Below are 18,348 nucleotides of genomic sequence, written 5' to 3'. Positions count from 1 at the left end.
CAGGGGCTACTCTTTGTTGAAGTGCGCGGGCTTCTCATTGCGGTGGCTTCTCTTGTTGCGGAGCACGGACAGGCTCTAGGCGTGCGGGCTTCAGTAGTTGTCGCTCGTGGGCTCTAGAGCGCAGGTTAAGTAGTTGTGGCGCACGGGCTTAGCTGGTCCACGGCATGTGGGATCTTCCCGGACCAGGGCTCGAACCCCTGTCCCCGGCATTGGCAGGCAGATTCTTAACCACTGCGCCACCAGGGAAGCCCTACTTTTAAAATCTAAATAAAAACAGTACCTATGGATACACGAAATATTTTTTTAAAATAAACTATTACTATAAATTTATAAAAGTTCTCAATTTTAATATTTTTCTCTATAACTATATGTGTATATACATATATATGAGTAAATGTGTTCCTTCATTCTTATTAACTAGCTATTAGAGGATATAAATAGTGAGAAACTCTTCTATCAAATAAATGTTTGACATCTAAATCTGGCCAGAGAAGTAAAGATAATACCTTAAAGTCTAGACCAGCACTTTGACCATATTGGCATCCACAATGCTTCGAAGCACCTTCAACCTCTTACAATTGTCTTCCTGAAAGATACACAACCAGTGTAAATAAAAATTTCTGTGATGAACTTTTTCATCTTGCAAAACTGAAACTGTACAACCACTGGTCCAATTTAACTTTTATTTATACACATTTTAATCACTTAGAATTTAAATTTAAATAACCAGATATGGCTAGTTGCTACCATACTATACAGCACAGATGCAGAAAGCTGTTAATTCCAAAATTTTACTCTTCTCATGTCTACCTTTTATATCTTTACAAATGTAACTCTAATTTTACAGAAGTACAGTAACATCCCATAAGCAAGAGTCCACGATAAAACGCTGGAGAGAGAAGCAGAGACGTATCACTGAACTGGACATGCAGTCTTAAGCATATTACAATTGTCCCTTGCTATCCCCTCCGGGGCTTGCTTCCAAGACCCTCATGGATACCAAAACCCACAGATGCTCAAGTCTCATATAAAACAGTTTCAGTACAGCAAGCCCTCCATATGCGCAGGTTCAGAACCCGCAGATACAGAGCGCCAAATGTACTTGTTTTCCTCAGCTAACTAAAGACTAAAACTTTATGGCACTGATTCTCAGAATGTGGACTGCAGAGCCCTAGTGATGAGAAGGCCTGGGAGAGAAAACAGTCTCACAATATTAATGCCAAGATGTTGTTGTGCTGACATTTGCACTAATGATAGAAAAACAAGAAGGGTAAAACTACTGGTGCCTTAGTAAAAAACCAAACCAATGGCAGTCCTTGTATTCTTCACTCCCACACTCTCACCATGCACTCACAAAAAAAAAAAAAAAAAAGGAGCGAGTACTTAAGTATGTCATTTATGTGACAGTAAAAATCATTAATTTTTATTCTGAGATAATTATAGAGTCACATGGAGTTTAAAACATAATACAAAGAGTTTCCATATGCTCTTCATCTAGTTTTCCTTAATGGTAAAATCTTATGTAAGTATAGTACAATACCAAACCTTGAAAAATAACATTGATATGATCCAGCAAACTTATTCAGATTTCTCCAGTTCTACGTGCACACACATTTTCGTGTATATTTAGTTCTGGGCAATTTTATCACATTTATAGGTTCCTGTCACCACTGCTACAGTCACAATACAGAAAAGGTTCTTCACGGAGATCCTTTGCACTACCCTATAAAAGCCATAGGCACCTTCTTTCCTTCCTCTTTTCTACCTTCACCTCTTATGCATCTAACCTTTAGGAACCACTAACCTATTCTCCATCTCTGTAATCTGATCATATAGAGATGTCATAAAAATGACATCACGAAGTAAGGAAGCTTTAGAACATGTCTTTTTAATATACTGTGTGAACAAATGAGAGAAAACAACTGAAACACTTCTGCAGTATATTGGGGTTAGCAGGTTATATCAAGAAAAAGCATTTATAAGACTGTTTAAGTAACAAGCTGAACTAGGTGCTTTCTCCATGTAACACCATGTTACTTGAAAGAATAAATAAGAGACAAACTATGCTTATGCAGACCTTGGTACACGGCATTTTATTGAAAATGAACAAAGTGAACTTATCGAGGAAAATTGAAAGTATTTGTCACCAATGATAAAATTCAAGCTTTCAAATGAAAATTCAACTTTTAGAAAATGTGTAACTATCACCATGAGCTTGGCATATTCCCAACATGTAGACTTTCCAGAAAGAATGTGATTTTTTTATACTCTATAATAAAACAGTACGTGAAAGATCCACGTAACTCAGTCAAGCAGTATTTTACAAATGACCCACACACGATGATATACAGAGTATATAATTAATTCAAGTACAAGACAGACCAATAGATTTTAATGTAACAGAGTACCAAAAGTTCACTAATATGGAGTCAGATTCCATACTGCAACTAACGTTTAAGAAACTACCACTTTTTCAGTTTGGTATAGTATCAAATAATAACCACAACTTTCTGAAGAGGCTGTATAAAATATGCCTCCCTTTCCCAGTTACATCCCTGGGTAAGACTGTATTTTCCTCATATATTTCAACTGAAATAACACTGTAACAGGTCGAGCGCAGAAGCAGATATAAGATTCCAGCTAACTTCTATTAAGCCAGATATTAAAAGATTTGCAAAGCTTTGAATAATACAATTCTTCTCATCAATTTTTTTTGTTTCAGAAAATATTTTTTCAAAAAAATGTATTATCAGGTTTACAAAAATAGGTTTAAATTTATTTTAAAACAATATTTTTAAATTCCTCAGTTTTAATTTCTAATACAGTAAATATTAACATATATAAGATAAAATATTGAGAACCCCAAATATTTTTATTTAAGAGTACAAAGAAGCCCTGAATCTAAAAGTTTTGAGAACACTGACCTAGATTAATACTAGAGCTGAAAGGGATCTTCCTTTACTTATTGCTATTAAAATATTAAACATTCACTTTGTTTCCCTATCCTTAAGTTTTTCCTCAAAACTTTCTATTCCTGATGGCTGAGCGACAGTTTGTTTTCACTCTCCCAAATTTCCACATTAATGTGGTTTACTGTGACCCTAAAATAATTTCCATCCGCACTGCTTCCAGGAACCTTCAATCTTTCAAAAACTGTCTTCCTGAGCTCTACATAACCACATTCAAAAGAACAGGAAATGTAGTGGTGTTTTTGCCTGTCCTTGCCCCAACCCCTACCTGGCATGGCACAATCTGGAGGAAGACACACAATTCCCAGTTCCTCCTTCAGAACAGAAGGAAAAAGGCTGAACTTGTTTGTAACATTCTGGCTTGTCTGGGGGCTGAGGGGTTGGTTTCTGTCTCACCTGACTCAGACCAATGATGGGAAGAGTGACATAGTTTGGATATAAGATTGGGTCCCTGAAAGGAGTGGCACCTGCTGAACTACATGCGAGCTGCAGGAAGGCTTCAGACCTGCAGGCACCTGGGGCAAGAGACTACAGGCAGGAGAACACAACAGAACATTTAAGGCCTTGAGAAGAAGTCAGGGTAAGACTGAGCAATAACAACATTTAAAAGGAGCCACATATACAGTAGAATTGGGGGGAAACCAAACACACAAGCCCGGGGAAGATGTATGCACAGAAAATGATGGCTGATGGTCTTCCCCTGCAAGAAGTCAGTTTTCAAATACTGGAAGGTATGGCTGTTTTCTCAACTGCTCAATTATCAACAGAAGATTACAAGGCATATAAATAAATAGGGAAACACGGCACATTCAAAGGAACACCATATATCTCTAGAAACCGACCTCAAAGAGACATAGCCTTTGGAGTTACCAGACAAAGACTTTAAAACAACTGTCTTGAATATGCTCAATAAACTACAGGAAAACACGGAAACCTAAAGGAAACTAGAAAAACAATATATAAAGAAAATGAGAATATCAACAAAGAAATAGAAATTGTAAAAACAAGCAAACAATTTCTGGAGTAGAAAAATATAATAACTGAATTTTAAAAATTTACTTGAAAGGTTCAACAGCAGATTCAAAGAGGCAGGGAAAAAAAATGGTGACCTTGAGGACAAAACCTTTGAATTTATCAAGTTCAAGAAGAAAATCAAAAAAATAATAATAAAAAAGTAAACAGGGCTTCCCTGGTGGCGCAGTGTTTGAGAGTCCGCCTGCTGATACAGGGGATACGGGTTCATGCCCTGGTCTGGGAGGATCCCACATGCCGCGGAGCGGCTGGGCCCATTAGCCATGGCCGCTGAGCCTGCGCATCCGGAGCCTGTGCTCTGCAACGGGAGAGGCCACAACAGTGAGAGGCCTGCGTGCCGCAAAAAAAAAAAAAAAAAAAAAACTAAACAGAGACTAAGGAACATAAGGGACCCGATCAAAAAACCAATACGTGCTTATTCCAGGAGAGAGGAACCAAGATGGCGGAGTAGAAGGATGTGCTCTCATTCCCTCTTTTTTGTTTTTGTTTTGTTTTGTTGGCGGTACAAGGGCCTCTCACTGTTGTAGCCTCTCCCGTTGTGGAGAACAGGCTCCAGACGCGCAGGCTCAGTGGCCATGGCTCACAGGCACAGCCGCTCCGCGGCATGTGGGATCCTCCCGGACCGGGGCGCGAACCCGTCTCCCCTGCACCGGCAGGCGAACTCTCAACCACTGCGCCACCAGGGAAGCCCCTCTCACTCCCTCTTGTGAGAACGCCAGAATCACAACTAGCTGCTGGACAATCATCGACAGGAAGACACTGGAACTCACCAAAAAAGATACTCCACATCCAAACACAATGGAGAAGCCACAATGAGAAGGTAGGAGGCACGCAATCACAGTAAAATCAAATCCCATAACTGCTGGGTGGGTGACTCACAGACTGGAGAACACTTATACTACAGAAGTCCACCCACTGGAGTGAAGATTCTGAGCCCCACGTCAGGCTTCCCAACCTGGGGGTCCAGCAACAGGAGGAGGAATTCCTAGAGAATCAGACTTTGAAGCCTAGCGGGATTTGATTGCAGGACTTCAACAGGACTGGGGGAAACAGAGACTCCACTCTTGGAGGGCACACACAAAGTAGCGTGCGCATCGGGACCCAGGGGATGGAGCAGTGACCCCAGGGGAGACTGAACCAGACCTACCTGCTAGTGTTGGACGGTCTCCTGCAGAGGCGGGGGGGTGGCTGTGGCTCACCGTGGAGACAAGAACACTGGCAGCAGAAGCTCTGGGAAGTACTCCTTGGAGTGAGCCATCTCAGAGTCTGTCATTAGCCCCACCAAACAGTCCAGGTAAGCTCCAGTGTTGGGTTGCCTCAGGCCAAACAACCAACAGGGAGGGAACCCAGCCCCACCCTCAACAGTCAAGCGGATTAAAGTTTTACTGAGCTCTACCCACCAGAGCAACAGACAGCTCTACCAAACACCAGTCCCTCCCAACAGGAAACTTACACAAGCCTCTTAGACAGCGTCATACACCAGAGGATAGACAGCAGAAGCAAGAACTACAGTCCTGCAGCCTGTGGAAAACACCCACATTCACAGAAAGATAGACAAGATGAAAAGGCAGAGGGCTATGTACCAGTTGAAGGAACAAGATAAAACCCCAGAAAAACAGCTCAATGAAGTGGAGATAGGCAACCTTCCACAAAAAGAATTCAGAATAATGATAGTGAAGATGATCCAGAACCTCAGAAAAAGAATGGAGGCAAAGATCGAGAAGATGTAAGAAACGTTTAACAAAGACCTAAAAGAATTAAAGGACAGAGATGAACAATACAATAACTGAAATGAAAACTACACTAGAAGGAATCAATAGCATAATAACTGAGGCAGGAAGAATGGATAAGTGACCTAGAAGACAGAATATGGTGGAATTCACTGCCGTGGAATAAAGAAAAAGGAACGAAAAGAAATGAAGACAGCCTAAGAGAGCTCTGGGACAACATTAAATGCAACAACATTCGCATTATAGGGGTCCCAGGAGGAGAAGAGAGAGAGAAAGGACCCGAGAAAATATTTGAAGAGATTATAGTTGAAAACTTCCCTAACATGGGAAAGGAAATAGCCACCCAAGTTCAAGGAGCACAGAGAGTCCCAGGCAGGATAAACCCAAGGAGAAACACGCCAAGACACATAGTAATCAAATTGGCAAAAATTAAAGAAAAAGAAAAATTATTGAAAGCAGCAAGGGAAAAATGACAAATTACATACAAGGGAACTCCCATAAGGTTAACATTTGATTTCTCAGCAGAAACTCTACAAGCCAGAAGGGAGTGGCATGATATACTTAAAGTGAGGAAAGGGAAGAACCTACTACCAAGATTACTCTACCTGGCAAGGATCTCATTCAGATTCGATGGAGAAATCAAAAGCTTTACAGACAAGCAAAAGCTAAGAGAACTCAGCACCACCAAACCAGCTCCACAACAAATGCTAAAGGAACTTCTCTAAGTGGGAAACACAAGAGAAGAAAGGGACCTACAAAAACTAACCCAAAACAATTAAGAAAATGGTAACAGGAACATACATATCCATAATTACCTTAAAGATGAATGGATTAAATGCTCCAACCAAAAGACACAGGCTTGCTGAATGGATACAAAAACAAGACCCATATATATGCTGTCTACAAGAGACCCACTTAAGACCAAGAGACACATACAGACTGAAAGTGAGGGGATGGAAAGAGATATTCCATTCAAATGGAAATCACAAGAAAGCTGGAGTAGCAATACTCATATCAGATAAAATAGACTTTAAATTAAAGAATGTTACAAGAGACAACAAAGGACACTACATAATGATCAAGGGATCAATCCAAGAAGAAGATATAACAATAATAAATATATATGCACCCAACATAGGAGCAGCTAAATACATGAGGCAACTGCTAACAGCTATAAAAAAGGAAATCGACAGAAAACACAATAATAGTGGGGGACTTTAACACCTCACTTACACCAATGGACAAATCATCTAAAATGAAAGTAAATAAACAGAAGCTTTAAATGACACAATAGCTCAGGTAGATTTAATTGATATTTATAGGACATTCCATCCAAAAACAGCAGATTACACTTTCTTCTCAAGTGCACATGGAACATTCTCCAGGATAGATCACATCTTGGGTCACACATCAAGCCTCAGTAAATTTAAGAAAACTGAACTCATATCAGGCATATTTTCTGACCACAACACTACAAAATTAGAAATGAATTACAGGGAAAAAAAGGTAAAAAACACAAACACAAGGAGGCTAAACAATACATTACTAAATAACCAAGAGATAACTAAAGAAATCAAAGAGGAAATCAAAAAATACCTAGAGACAAATGACAATGAACACACGACGATCCAAAACCTATGGGATGCAGCAAAAGCACTTCTAAGGGGGAAGTTTATAGCAATACAATCCTACCTTAAGAAACAGGAAACATCTCAAATAAACAACCTAACCTTGCACCTAAAGCAATTAGAGAAAGAAGAACCAAAAAAACCCAAAGTGAGCAGAAGGAAAGAAATCAGAAAGATCAGATCAGAAATAAATGAAAAAGAAACGAAGGAAACGATAGCAAAGATCAATAAAACTAAAAGCTGGTTCTTTGAGAAGACAAACAAAATTGATAAACCATTAGCCAGACTCATCAAGAAAAAAAGGGAGAAGACTCAAATCAATAGAATTAGGGGCTTCCCTGGTGGCGCAGTGGTTGAGAGTCCGCCTGCCCATGCAGGGGACGCAGGTTCGTTCCCCGGTCCAGGAGGATACCACATGCCACGGAGCAGCTGGGCCTGTGAGCCATGGTCGCTGGGCCTGCACGTCCAGAGCCTGTACTCCACCACGGAAGAGGCCACAGTGGTGAGAGGCCCGCGTACCGCAAAAAAAAAAAAAAATCAATTGAATTAGAAATGAAAAAGGAGAAGTAACAATTGACACTGCAGAAATACAAAGGATCATGAGAGATTACTACAAGCAACTCTATGCCAATAAAATGGATAACCTGGAAGAAATGGACAAATTCTTAGAAATGCACAACCTGCCGAGACTGAACCAGGAAGAAATAGAAAATTTGAACAGACCAATCACAAGCAGTGAAACTGAAACTGTGATTAAAAATCTTCCAACAAACAAAAGCCCAGGACCAGATGGCTTCACAGGCGAATTCTATCAAACACTTAGAGAAGAGCTAACACCTATCCTTCTCAAACTCTTCCAAAATATAGCAGAGGGAGGAACACTCCCAAACTCATTCTACGAGGCCACCATCACCCTGATACCAAAACCAGACAAAGATGTCACAAAGAAAGAAAACTACAGGCCAATATCACTGATGAACATAGATGCAAAAATCCTCAACAAAATACTAGCAAACAGAATCCAACAACATATTAAAAGGATCATACACCATGATCAAGTGGGGTTTATTCCAGGAATGCAAGGATTCTTCAATACATGCAAATCAATCAACGTGATACATCATATTAACAAACTGAAGGAGAAAAACCATATGATCATCTCAATAGATGCAGAGAAAGCTTTCGACAAAATTCAACACCCATTTATGATAAAAACCCTGCAGAAAGTAGGCATAGAGGAAACTTTTCTCAACATAATAAAAGCCATATATGACAAATCCACAGTCAACATCGTCCTCAATGGTGAAAAACTGAAACCATTCCCACTAAGACCAGGAACAAGACAAGGTTGCCCACTCTCACCACTCTTATTCAACATAGTTTTGCAAGTTTTAGCCACAGCAATCAGAGAAGAAAAATAAATAAAAGGAATCCAAATCAGAAAAGAAGTAAAGCTGTCACTGTTTGCAGATGACATGATACCACACATAGAGAATCCTAAAGATGCTACCAGAAAACTACTAGAGCTAATCAATGAATTTGGTAAAGTAGCAGGATACAAAATTAATGCACAGAAATCTCTGGCATTCCTATACACTAATGATGAAAAATATGAAAGTGAAATTAAGAAAACACTCCCATTTACCATTCCAACAAAAAGAATAAAATATCTAGGAATAAACCTACCTAAGGAGACAAAAGACCTGTATGCAGAAAATTATAAGACACTGATGAGAGAAATTAAAGATGATACAAACAGATGGAGAGATATACCATGTTCTTGGATTGGAAGAATCAACACTGTGAAAATGACTCTACTACCCAAAGCAATCTACAGATTCAATGCAATCCCTATCAAACTACCACTGGCATTTTTCACAGAACCAGAACAAAAAATTTCACAATTTGTATGGAAACACAAAAGACTCTGAATAGCCAAAGCAATCTTGAGAACGAAAAACGGAGCTGGAGGAATCAGGCTCCCTGACTTCAGACTATACTAGAAAGCTACAGTAATCAAGACAGTAATGTACTGGCACAAAAACAGAAATATAGATTAATGGAACAGGATAGAAAGCCCAGAGATAAACCCATGCACATATGTTCACCTTATCTTTGATAAGGGAGGCAAGAATATACAGTGGAGAAAAGACAGCCTCCTCAATAAGTGGTGCTGGGAAAACTGGACAGCTACATGTTAAAGTATGAAATCAGAACACTCCCTAACACCATACACAAAAATAAACTCAAAATGGATTAAAGACCTAAATATAAGGCCAGACACTATCAAACTCTTAGAGGAAATCATAGGCAGAACACTCTATGACATAAATCACAGCAAGATCCTTTTTGACCCACCTCCTAGAGAAATGGAAATAAAAACAAAAATAAACAAACAGGACCTAATGAAACTTCAAAGCTTTTGCACAGCAAAGGAAACCATAAACAAGACCAAAAGACAACCCTCAGTATGGGAGAAAATATTTGCAAATAAAGCAACTGACAATGGATTAATCTCCAAAATTTATAAGCAGCTCATACAGCTCAATAACAAAAAAAGAAACAACCCAATCCAAAAATGGGCAGAAGACCTACATAGACACTTCTCCAAAGAAGATATACAGACTGCCAACAAACACATGAAAGAATGCTCAACATCATTAATCATTAGAGAAATGCAAATCAAAACTACAATGAGATATCATCTCACACCAGTCAGAATGGCCATCATCAAAAAATCTAGAAAGAATAAATGCTGGAGAGGGTGTGGAGAAAAGGGAACCCTCTTGCACTGCTGGTGGGAATGTGAACTGGGACAGCCACTATGGAGAACAGTATGGAGGTTCCTTAAAAAACTACAAATAGAACTACCATATGACCCAGCAATCCCACTACTGGGCATATACCCTGAGAAAACCATAATTCAAAAAGTCATGTACCAAAATGTTCATTGCAGCTCTATTTACAATAGCCAGGAGATGGAAGCAACCTAAGTGTCCATCATCGGATGAATGGATAAAGAAGACGTGGCAAATATACACAATGGACTATTACTCAGCCATAAAAAGAAACGAAATTGAGCTATTTGTAATGAGGTGGATAGACCTAGAGTCTGTCATACAGAGTGAAGTAAGTCAGAATGAGAAAAACAAGTACCGTATGCTAACACATATATATGGAATCTAAGAAAAAAAAAAAAAAAGGTCATGAAGAACCTAGGGGTAAGACAGGAATAAAGACACAGACCTACTAGAACATGGACTTGAGGATATGGGGAGGGGGAAGGGTAAGCTGTGACAAAGTAAGAGTGGCATGGACATATATACACTATCAAACGTAAAATAGATAGCTAGTGGGAAGTAGCCGCATAGCACAGGGAGATCAGCTAGGTGGTTTGTGACCGCCTAGAGGGGTGGGATAGGGAGGGAGATGCAAGAGGGAATAGATATGGGGACATTTGTATATGTATAACTGATTCACTTTGTTATAAATCAGAAACTAACACACCATTGTAAAGCAACTGTATTCCAATAAAGATGTTAAAAAAATACAGTATATGTAGAACTGAATCACTTTTCTGTACACCTGAAACTAACACAACATTGTTAATCAACTATACTCCAATATAAAATGAAAATTAGAAAAAAAAAATACAGAATAGAACCATAGGAAAAAAAAGCAATGAAACCAAGGTCAACAAAACTGACAAAACTTTAGCTAGACTGAATAAGAGAAAGAAAAATAAGAGAGATAAATAAATGCAATCAGAAATCAACAAGGGGACATTTTAACTGATTTTACAGAAATGAAAAGGATTATAAAGAGAATGCCATAAATAATTATACACCAAAATCTAGATAACCTATATGAAATGGACAAAGTCCTAGAAGCACACAACCTATGAAAACGGAATCATGAAAAAATAGAAAAACTAAACGGACCTATAACTGGAAAGGAGACTGAATTACTCGTCAAAAACCTTGCAACAAAGACAAGCCCAGGACCGCATGGTTTCACTGGTGAATTTTACCAAACATTTAAAGAATTAACAACAATCCTCCTGAAATTCTTCCAAAAAACTGAAGAAGAGAGAACACTTCCAAACTCATACTGTGAGTCTAACATTATCCTGATACTAAAGACAGATAAAAACAATACAAGAAAAGTACAGACTAATATTCTTAATGTAAATATCCACAACAAAATACTAGCAAACAGAATTCAATAGCACATCAAAAGGATTATACACCATAACCAAGTGAGATTTATTCCTGAAATGCAAGGTTGATTCAACAAACAAAAATCAATCAATATAATACCCCCACACTAACAAAATGAAGAGAAAACAAGATCATTTGAACTGATGCAGAAAAACCATCTGATAAACTTCAACACCCTTTCATGATAAAAATACTCAACATACTAGGAATAGGAGAAAACTACTTCAATATAATAGAGGCCATACATGAGAAGCTCACATCTAATATCATACTCATTGGTGAAAGACTGCAAGCTTTTCCTTTACGATCAGGAATAGGACAAAGATGCCTGCTTACACCACAACTATTCAACATAGTACTGGAAATTCTATCCAGAGTAATTAGACGACAACAACAACAAAAAAGAATCCAAATTAGAAAAAAAAAAGATTATCTCTGTTTATAGATAGCATAATCTATGCAGAGAGCCCTAAGGATTTCATAAGTCTGTTAGAAGTGATAAGCAAATTCACCGAAATTACAGTATAAAGAATAAATACATAAAAACTAGTTCTTTCTATACATTAACAATAAATCTGAAAAGGAAATTAGGAAAACAATTCCATTTAGATTGGGAGTTTGGGATTAGCAGATGCAAACTATTATATATAGAATGGATAAACAACAAGGTCCTACTGTATAGCACAGGGAACTACAGTCAATATCCTGTGATAAACCATAATGCTAAAGACTATGAAAAAGAATGTAGATATATATATATATATATATATATATATATCTGTAACTGAATCACTTCGCTGTACAGCAGAAATTAACATTGAAAATTAATTATACTTCAATCATTTTATAAAAAGAAAATTCCATTTATAATAGAATCAAAAGAATAAAATACTTTGAAATAAAATTAACCAAGGAAGTGAAAGACTTGTACACTGAAAACTACAAAATGTTGCTTAATGAAATTAAAGAAGACATAAATAAATGGAAAGAGATTCCATGTTCATGAACTGGAATACTTAATATTGTTAAGATGTCAATACTTCACAAAGTAATTTACAGATTCAATACAATCCCTATCAAATCCCAATGACATGTTTTGCAGCTATAGAAAACTCCATCCTAAAGTTCACATGGAATCTCAAGGGACTCTGAAAAGCCAAAATAATCTTGGAAAAGAAGAACAAAGTTGGAGATCTCAAACATCCTGATTTCAAAACTTATTACAAGTCTACAGAAATCAAAACAATGTGATACTGGCATAAAGATAGACGTATAAACAAATGGAAGAGAAAAAAGACTCCAGAAGTAAACCCTCATATGTATGACCAAATTATTTTTGACAAGGGTACCAAAACTACTCAATGGGGAAAGGACAGTCTTTTAAAACAAATGGTATTAGAAAAACTGGATATCCACATGCAAAAGAAGGAAGCTGGACCCTTACCTTTCACCATATACAAAAATTAACTCAAAATGTATAAAAAACCAAATCCTAAGCGCTAAGAGTATAAAAATCTTAGGAGATAATATAGGGAGAAAGTTTTATGATACTGGATTTAGCAATGATTTTTGGATATGACACCAAGAATACAAGAAACAAAAGAAAGAAAGATACACTGGACTATATCAAAACTAAAAACTACTAGGCATCAAAGGACACAATGAGGGAAAAACTCACAAAATTGGAGAAAATATTTGTAAATCATATATCTGAAAACAAGTTAATATACAGAAATCCTACAATTCAACAACAAAAAAAGACCTGATTGAAAAATGGGTAAAGAATTTGAATAGACATTTCTCCAAAGAAGGTACGCAAATAGCCAGTAAGCACATGAAAAGATATTCAACATTGCTAATCACTGCAGAAAAATGCAAATCAAAACTACAATGACATACTAACTCACACCCATTAGGATGGCTACTAAAGAAAAAAAGAAAGAAAATACAGAAAATAACAAATGTTTGGTTAGGATGTGGAGAAACTGGAACCCTTGTGTGTTGCTGGTACACATGTAAAACAGTGCAGCCAGTATGGAACACAGAATGACAGTTCTCCAAAAAATGGAAAATAGAATTGTCAGGTAGTTGAGCAATTCTATTTCTGGTATATATGCAAAAGATTTAAAAGCACAGCCTTGAAGGGATGTTTATATACCTATGTTCACAGAAGTATTCACAATAGCCAAAAGGTGGAAGCAACTCAAGTGTCCAAGGACAGGTGAATGGACAAACAAAATGTATATACATATAATGGAGTATTATTCAGTCATAAAAAGTAAGGAAATTCTGATACATGCAACAACATGAATGAACCTTGAAGACATTATGCTAAGTGAAGTAACCCAGTCACAAAAAGACAAACAGTGTATGATTCCACTTATGAGGTACTTAGACTAGTCAAATTTAAAGACAGAAAACAGAATGGTTGTTGCCACATGGTAGGGGAAGAGGGGGTGGGTGTTATCATTTAATGGGTACAGAGTTTCGGTTGTATGAGATGAAAAGAGTTTTAGAGACAGATGGTAGTGACGGTTGCACAAATATGTGGATGTACTTAATATCACTGAACTATACAGTTTTAAATGGTTAAGACAGCAAATTTTATATGTATTTACCACATTTTAAAAAATTTTAAAGTATCAACACACATTATCACAAGGTCTGGTCACAAACAACTTTGTTTTGACAGCATTTATTCAACTCCATCAATTAGCTGTCAGACTAATACATAACTGTATATACACATATATACTTGCTTATTTATATCTCATTGAATTTTAAGCAGTACTTGATTAATTAGACCTCTCTAAACAATGACAACTTGATATGTCACTGTAATCCACCTGAAACTCATAAATGGTAGCTAAATATAAAAAATCACCTAATATAGTCTTTAAAATCATCATTTAACGATCTGCACAACACACAATGCCTTTTATATATTTCAGTGAAGGGAAAAGCCAAGTTCTTATCTTTTATTTCCAAGGAAGAAGAGTAACAGAGAATCAGACCCAGGCAGAATATATATTCAACTACCTCATAAAGAGGTTTTAAATGAAAACAAAAAAAAAATTCCCCCTCACCACACTGGACATCATCAAAGAAACACTACAAATGACCATAGGAAACAGAAATAATTCCTCCATTACAGAGGAAAACATTGTTTCTGCATGTCATTCAGGGTTCAGTGAGACATCTGTTGCAACTAACTGTCAATCTTACAAGAAGTGGAGAACCACTTTCTCTTTTCCCAAATCTGAATTTATCTGCTGTGGAATAGCTGAGTTTACTTGATATCCTTTTGTAACTTCTTCTCTGGAACATGCCCAAGCACCATGGCTGAACCTTAGATTTTCAGGCCCAGACAATTTTAACACTGAGAAACAACCAATTTTTTCATTTATCTATTGCAACAGGTCAGATACGGAACCACAAATAGCCAGTGCAATTGCTGGAATTACTTTCAAATGGTGTTCAAGTCAGTACCATTTACACGGAGTGAATTAGAAGGTATGTCCTTCCAGGTATATTAAATTCCTAATGACTGCACCAAGTAAAAAGATGCTAAAAGAGAAATCCAGTAAATATTCAAAATAAAAACAAATCCTCTCATGTTTCCTTAATATTTTTTTGAAACAGAGAATGAAGCAAATTAAAACAGTGCAATAACTGTTTAATGCACAAGTCTTTTTTTTCATCCACCATAAAAAGGTATGTATTTCCCACAGTATCAAGCACTGTAAGTAATGTAATTTTATAGACTACTAGACTAATTAAATATTCCCACTTAAACATTACTGTAAACAGAATGCTGGCATTATTTCTTCCTAATGAATCCATTTTTCCTTTCCCTTTCGAAATAATCTCAGACTCAAGTTCATATGCTGTACCTCGAAAAGCAACACTCAAATGTCAAAAAGAACTAATCAGTGACTCACTGCCTCCCAGACAAATAAGAAGATTATGATTACTAGATATGCTCAGGCTTCCAAGTGCTTTCTCTTTCAGAGCCAAGCATGTAAATAGGTACACAGGGTAATAATAATCACATTTTGACACACTGAAAGACTTAATTACAGTACCCATTGGTGCCAGCCCTGAGTACAAGGTGAGTAAATCAAGAAAATCAGAGTAACACTACAAACATCCTAAGTTAATATTAATAAAATCCAGCAAATATACATCACTAACATTTCTATTTCAAAAAAGCATGTGCGGGCTTCCCTGGTGGCGCAGTGGTTGAGAGTCCGCCTGCCGATGCAGGGGACACGGGTTCGTGCCCCGGTCCGGGAAGATCCCACATGCCGCGCAGCGGACGGGCCCGTGAGCCATGGCCGCGGAGCCTGCGCGTCCGGAGCCTGTGCTCCGCAACGGGAGAGGCCACAACAGTGAGAGGCCCGCGTACCGCAAAAAAAAAAAAAAAAAAAGCATGTGCTTTAACTTCACAAAAAGGAAAAGTTCGTACATAAAAATTTCATACATAAATACCTCAATATGACCCTGAAGCACCCAAAAGGAGTATTTGTCCAGAATACAAGCTAAAGTGTAATTGTGCAGCATTATTTTCTGGATAATTAGAAGGCTATCTTCTTTTCCTAACCTTTTATGTAAATATCAAAGCTTTCATATTTACATTGAAAGAAGTGAAATAGTACTGGCCAACTGTAATTTCAAAGTTATCTACAAGGGAGAACACTCATCAGTGGGTCTGCATTATGATTCTTCTATCTTGGCATGCTAAATGGAGTAAGAAAATAAAAATCCCCCACAAGCTATTTTTAGATCATCACTGAGCTGGTTAAATAAATATTATGCCTGCTGTGTAATGTGACTCCCTTAGTACTTACTCTGCCTATAATAAACAGACATCATGCACACTCTATCACATGAGACAGGTTTAGAAAACAGCTGAGTCACCCACCAATAGCCTTCCTGCTCCCAGTAACTCAGTGGAAATTTGTCTCACAACACTTGACTTCTCCCATTCCCACTAATAAGTTACAATTCCCTTAAATCCTTCCCTCAATAATATGGACCAGTTTATGAGAAAGCTCATTTTAAGAATCACATAGCTCTCCCCCCACCACAATTAACACACCAGTGTTCCTGACAATACAAAAATAAAGACAAGCAAAAACAGGAGGCTAATTAGGCTGGCAAACATCTCAATTAGGCCAGTCTACTCTGGAGAAAAACATGTCTTTCCAGTTGACATGGAGGTACTTAACCACTGCACTGTTCACACAGCTTATGCTTTTTTGGACATGACCAATACATCCCCTAGGTTTTCCTTCCGAAGTATCCCTGAATGACACAGTCTACATTCTTGACCTCAACTATAGTTAATAAGGCCTCAAAGTAAAATTGCTTTAGATTTTCTTTCCTGGAGGATGCTATTTAATAGTATCGTCAATGAAAAACATTAAGCACACAAAAACTTTTTTTTGAATGAAATAAACTCTCACACCATACATTTTTTAAAATGCAGCAACTCAATTTATTTTCCCCAGCACCAACAGAAGTCCTGAAGATAAAGTTGAAAAGACATGGTTCCTGTGCTCAAGGAATTGACAACTTACCTAACTCAACTGTAAAGTAATACAGAAAGTGCTTTAAAGAGTGTGACTAACATATCAAGAAGCAAAGCAAAACCTGATTAATTCCTCCTGGAAGAAGATTTCCAGAGAGCCTCCACCGGTCACCACAGTTCAACAAGGGATGGGAATGTAGGGGAGCAGTCGGCCATATGAGGAGAGGAGCACAATGTGTAAGCAAAACAAAAAGTGTAACAGAAGCACAAAAACCTGGAAAATGGAAAAGTCTGCTGAACTCTGAAAAGGTCAGTGATGCCAGCACATAAGGGTGGGTGAGCCAGTGTGGCCACAGAATTAGATTAGGGCTGAATTAAAAAGATATGTCAAGATATGTAAGGACTTTATCTTAAAAGGAACGCCAGGATATTTTGAACAGGGCAGCAATATCATTGGATTTGTTTAATGAAAAGGACTATTACAATAATATGGAGTCCTGGAGAAAAGGATCCACATCAGGGTTACCAGTTAGGTAGCTTTGTTATAGTCTAGGTACATGATGATAAGGGTCTGGTCTACCATGATGAACCTAGACAAAGGAGGCATATTTCAAAATAACTGGTATATACTGAAATAGCAGGACTTCTAAGTCACTAGATATAAGTGGTAAGGAAGCACCAAGGTTTGAGGATTGGGTAGCTCAGGATGCATAAAGAGCTAAAAATGATCAGGCCACCTCTTGGACCTCATCTCACATCCCATTACTCTTCTGCCACATTGGCCTCACTTATTTCCCTCAAACATACCAAGTTTATTTTCTCCTAATGTCTTTGCATTAGCTGTTTTCTCTGCTTTGGATGAAAAAGTGATCAATTCAACTGTATTATGTTGAGTTTTAACTGTCAAAGAAAACCCCAGGTATAAAGGTGGACAGAGTTATTAGACATGTATAGAACACAGGTGTGATCAGCAGCATAAAACTAACTCCTTGCCACACGAGTAGATGAGTTCACCTAAGGTACAGGACCAAATTTCATGAGACAGAGAAAAGAAAATGAATCTTTAAAGTAGGAAGATGTAGTTTCTGAAGGATGAAATGCAAGCTCCCTTTATGGAGAGTCTCTTCAGCCAGGCACATATCTACATTAATTATACAAAATCTCTATGAAGTAAATCTTTTTTAAAACAGAAAACATGTTCAGAGGAAATAAAGTAACTTGCCCAAGGTCACCTAC

At 37.6% G+C, this 18,348-nt stretch overlaps 1 protein-coding gene across 14 annotated transcripts in view; it reads right to left on the bottom strand.

Moving 5' to 3' along the window:
• The window catches only part of EIF4G3 (eukaryotic translation initiation factor 4 gamma 3), a 367,019-nt gene that overhangs the window by 190,950 nt on the left and 157,721 nt on the right, over window positions 1-18,348 (bottom strand). The gene's annotated exons all lie outside the window — the stretch shown is intronic.

Source organism: Grampus griseus (genome assembly GCF_964374135.1).
Source record: "Grampus griseus genome assembly, chromosome: 1".
Lineage (NCBI taxonomy): Eukaryota > Metazoa > Chordata > Mammalia > Artiodactyla > Delphinidae > Grampus > Grampus griseus.
The sequence above is the reverse complement of the archived record's forward strand: the minus strand, read 5'-3'. Positions and strand labels throughout refer to the sequence as shown.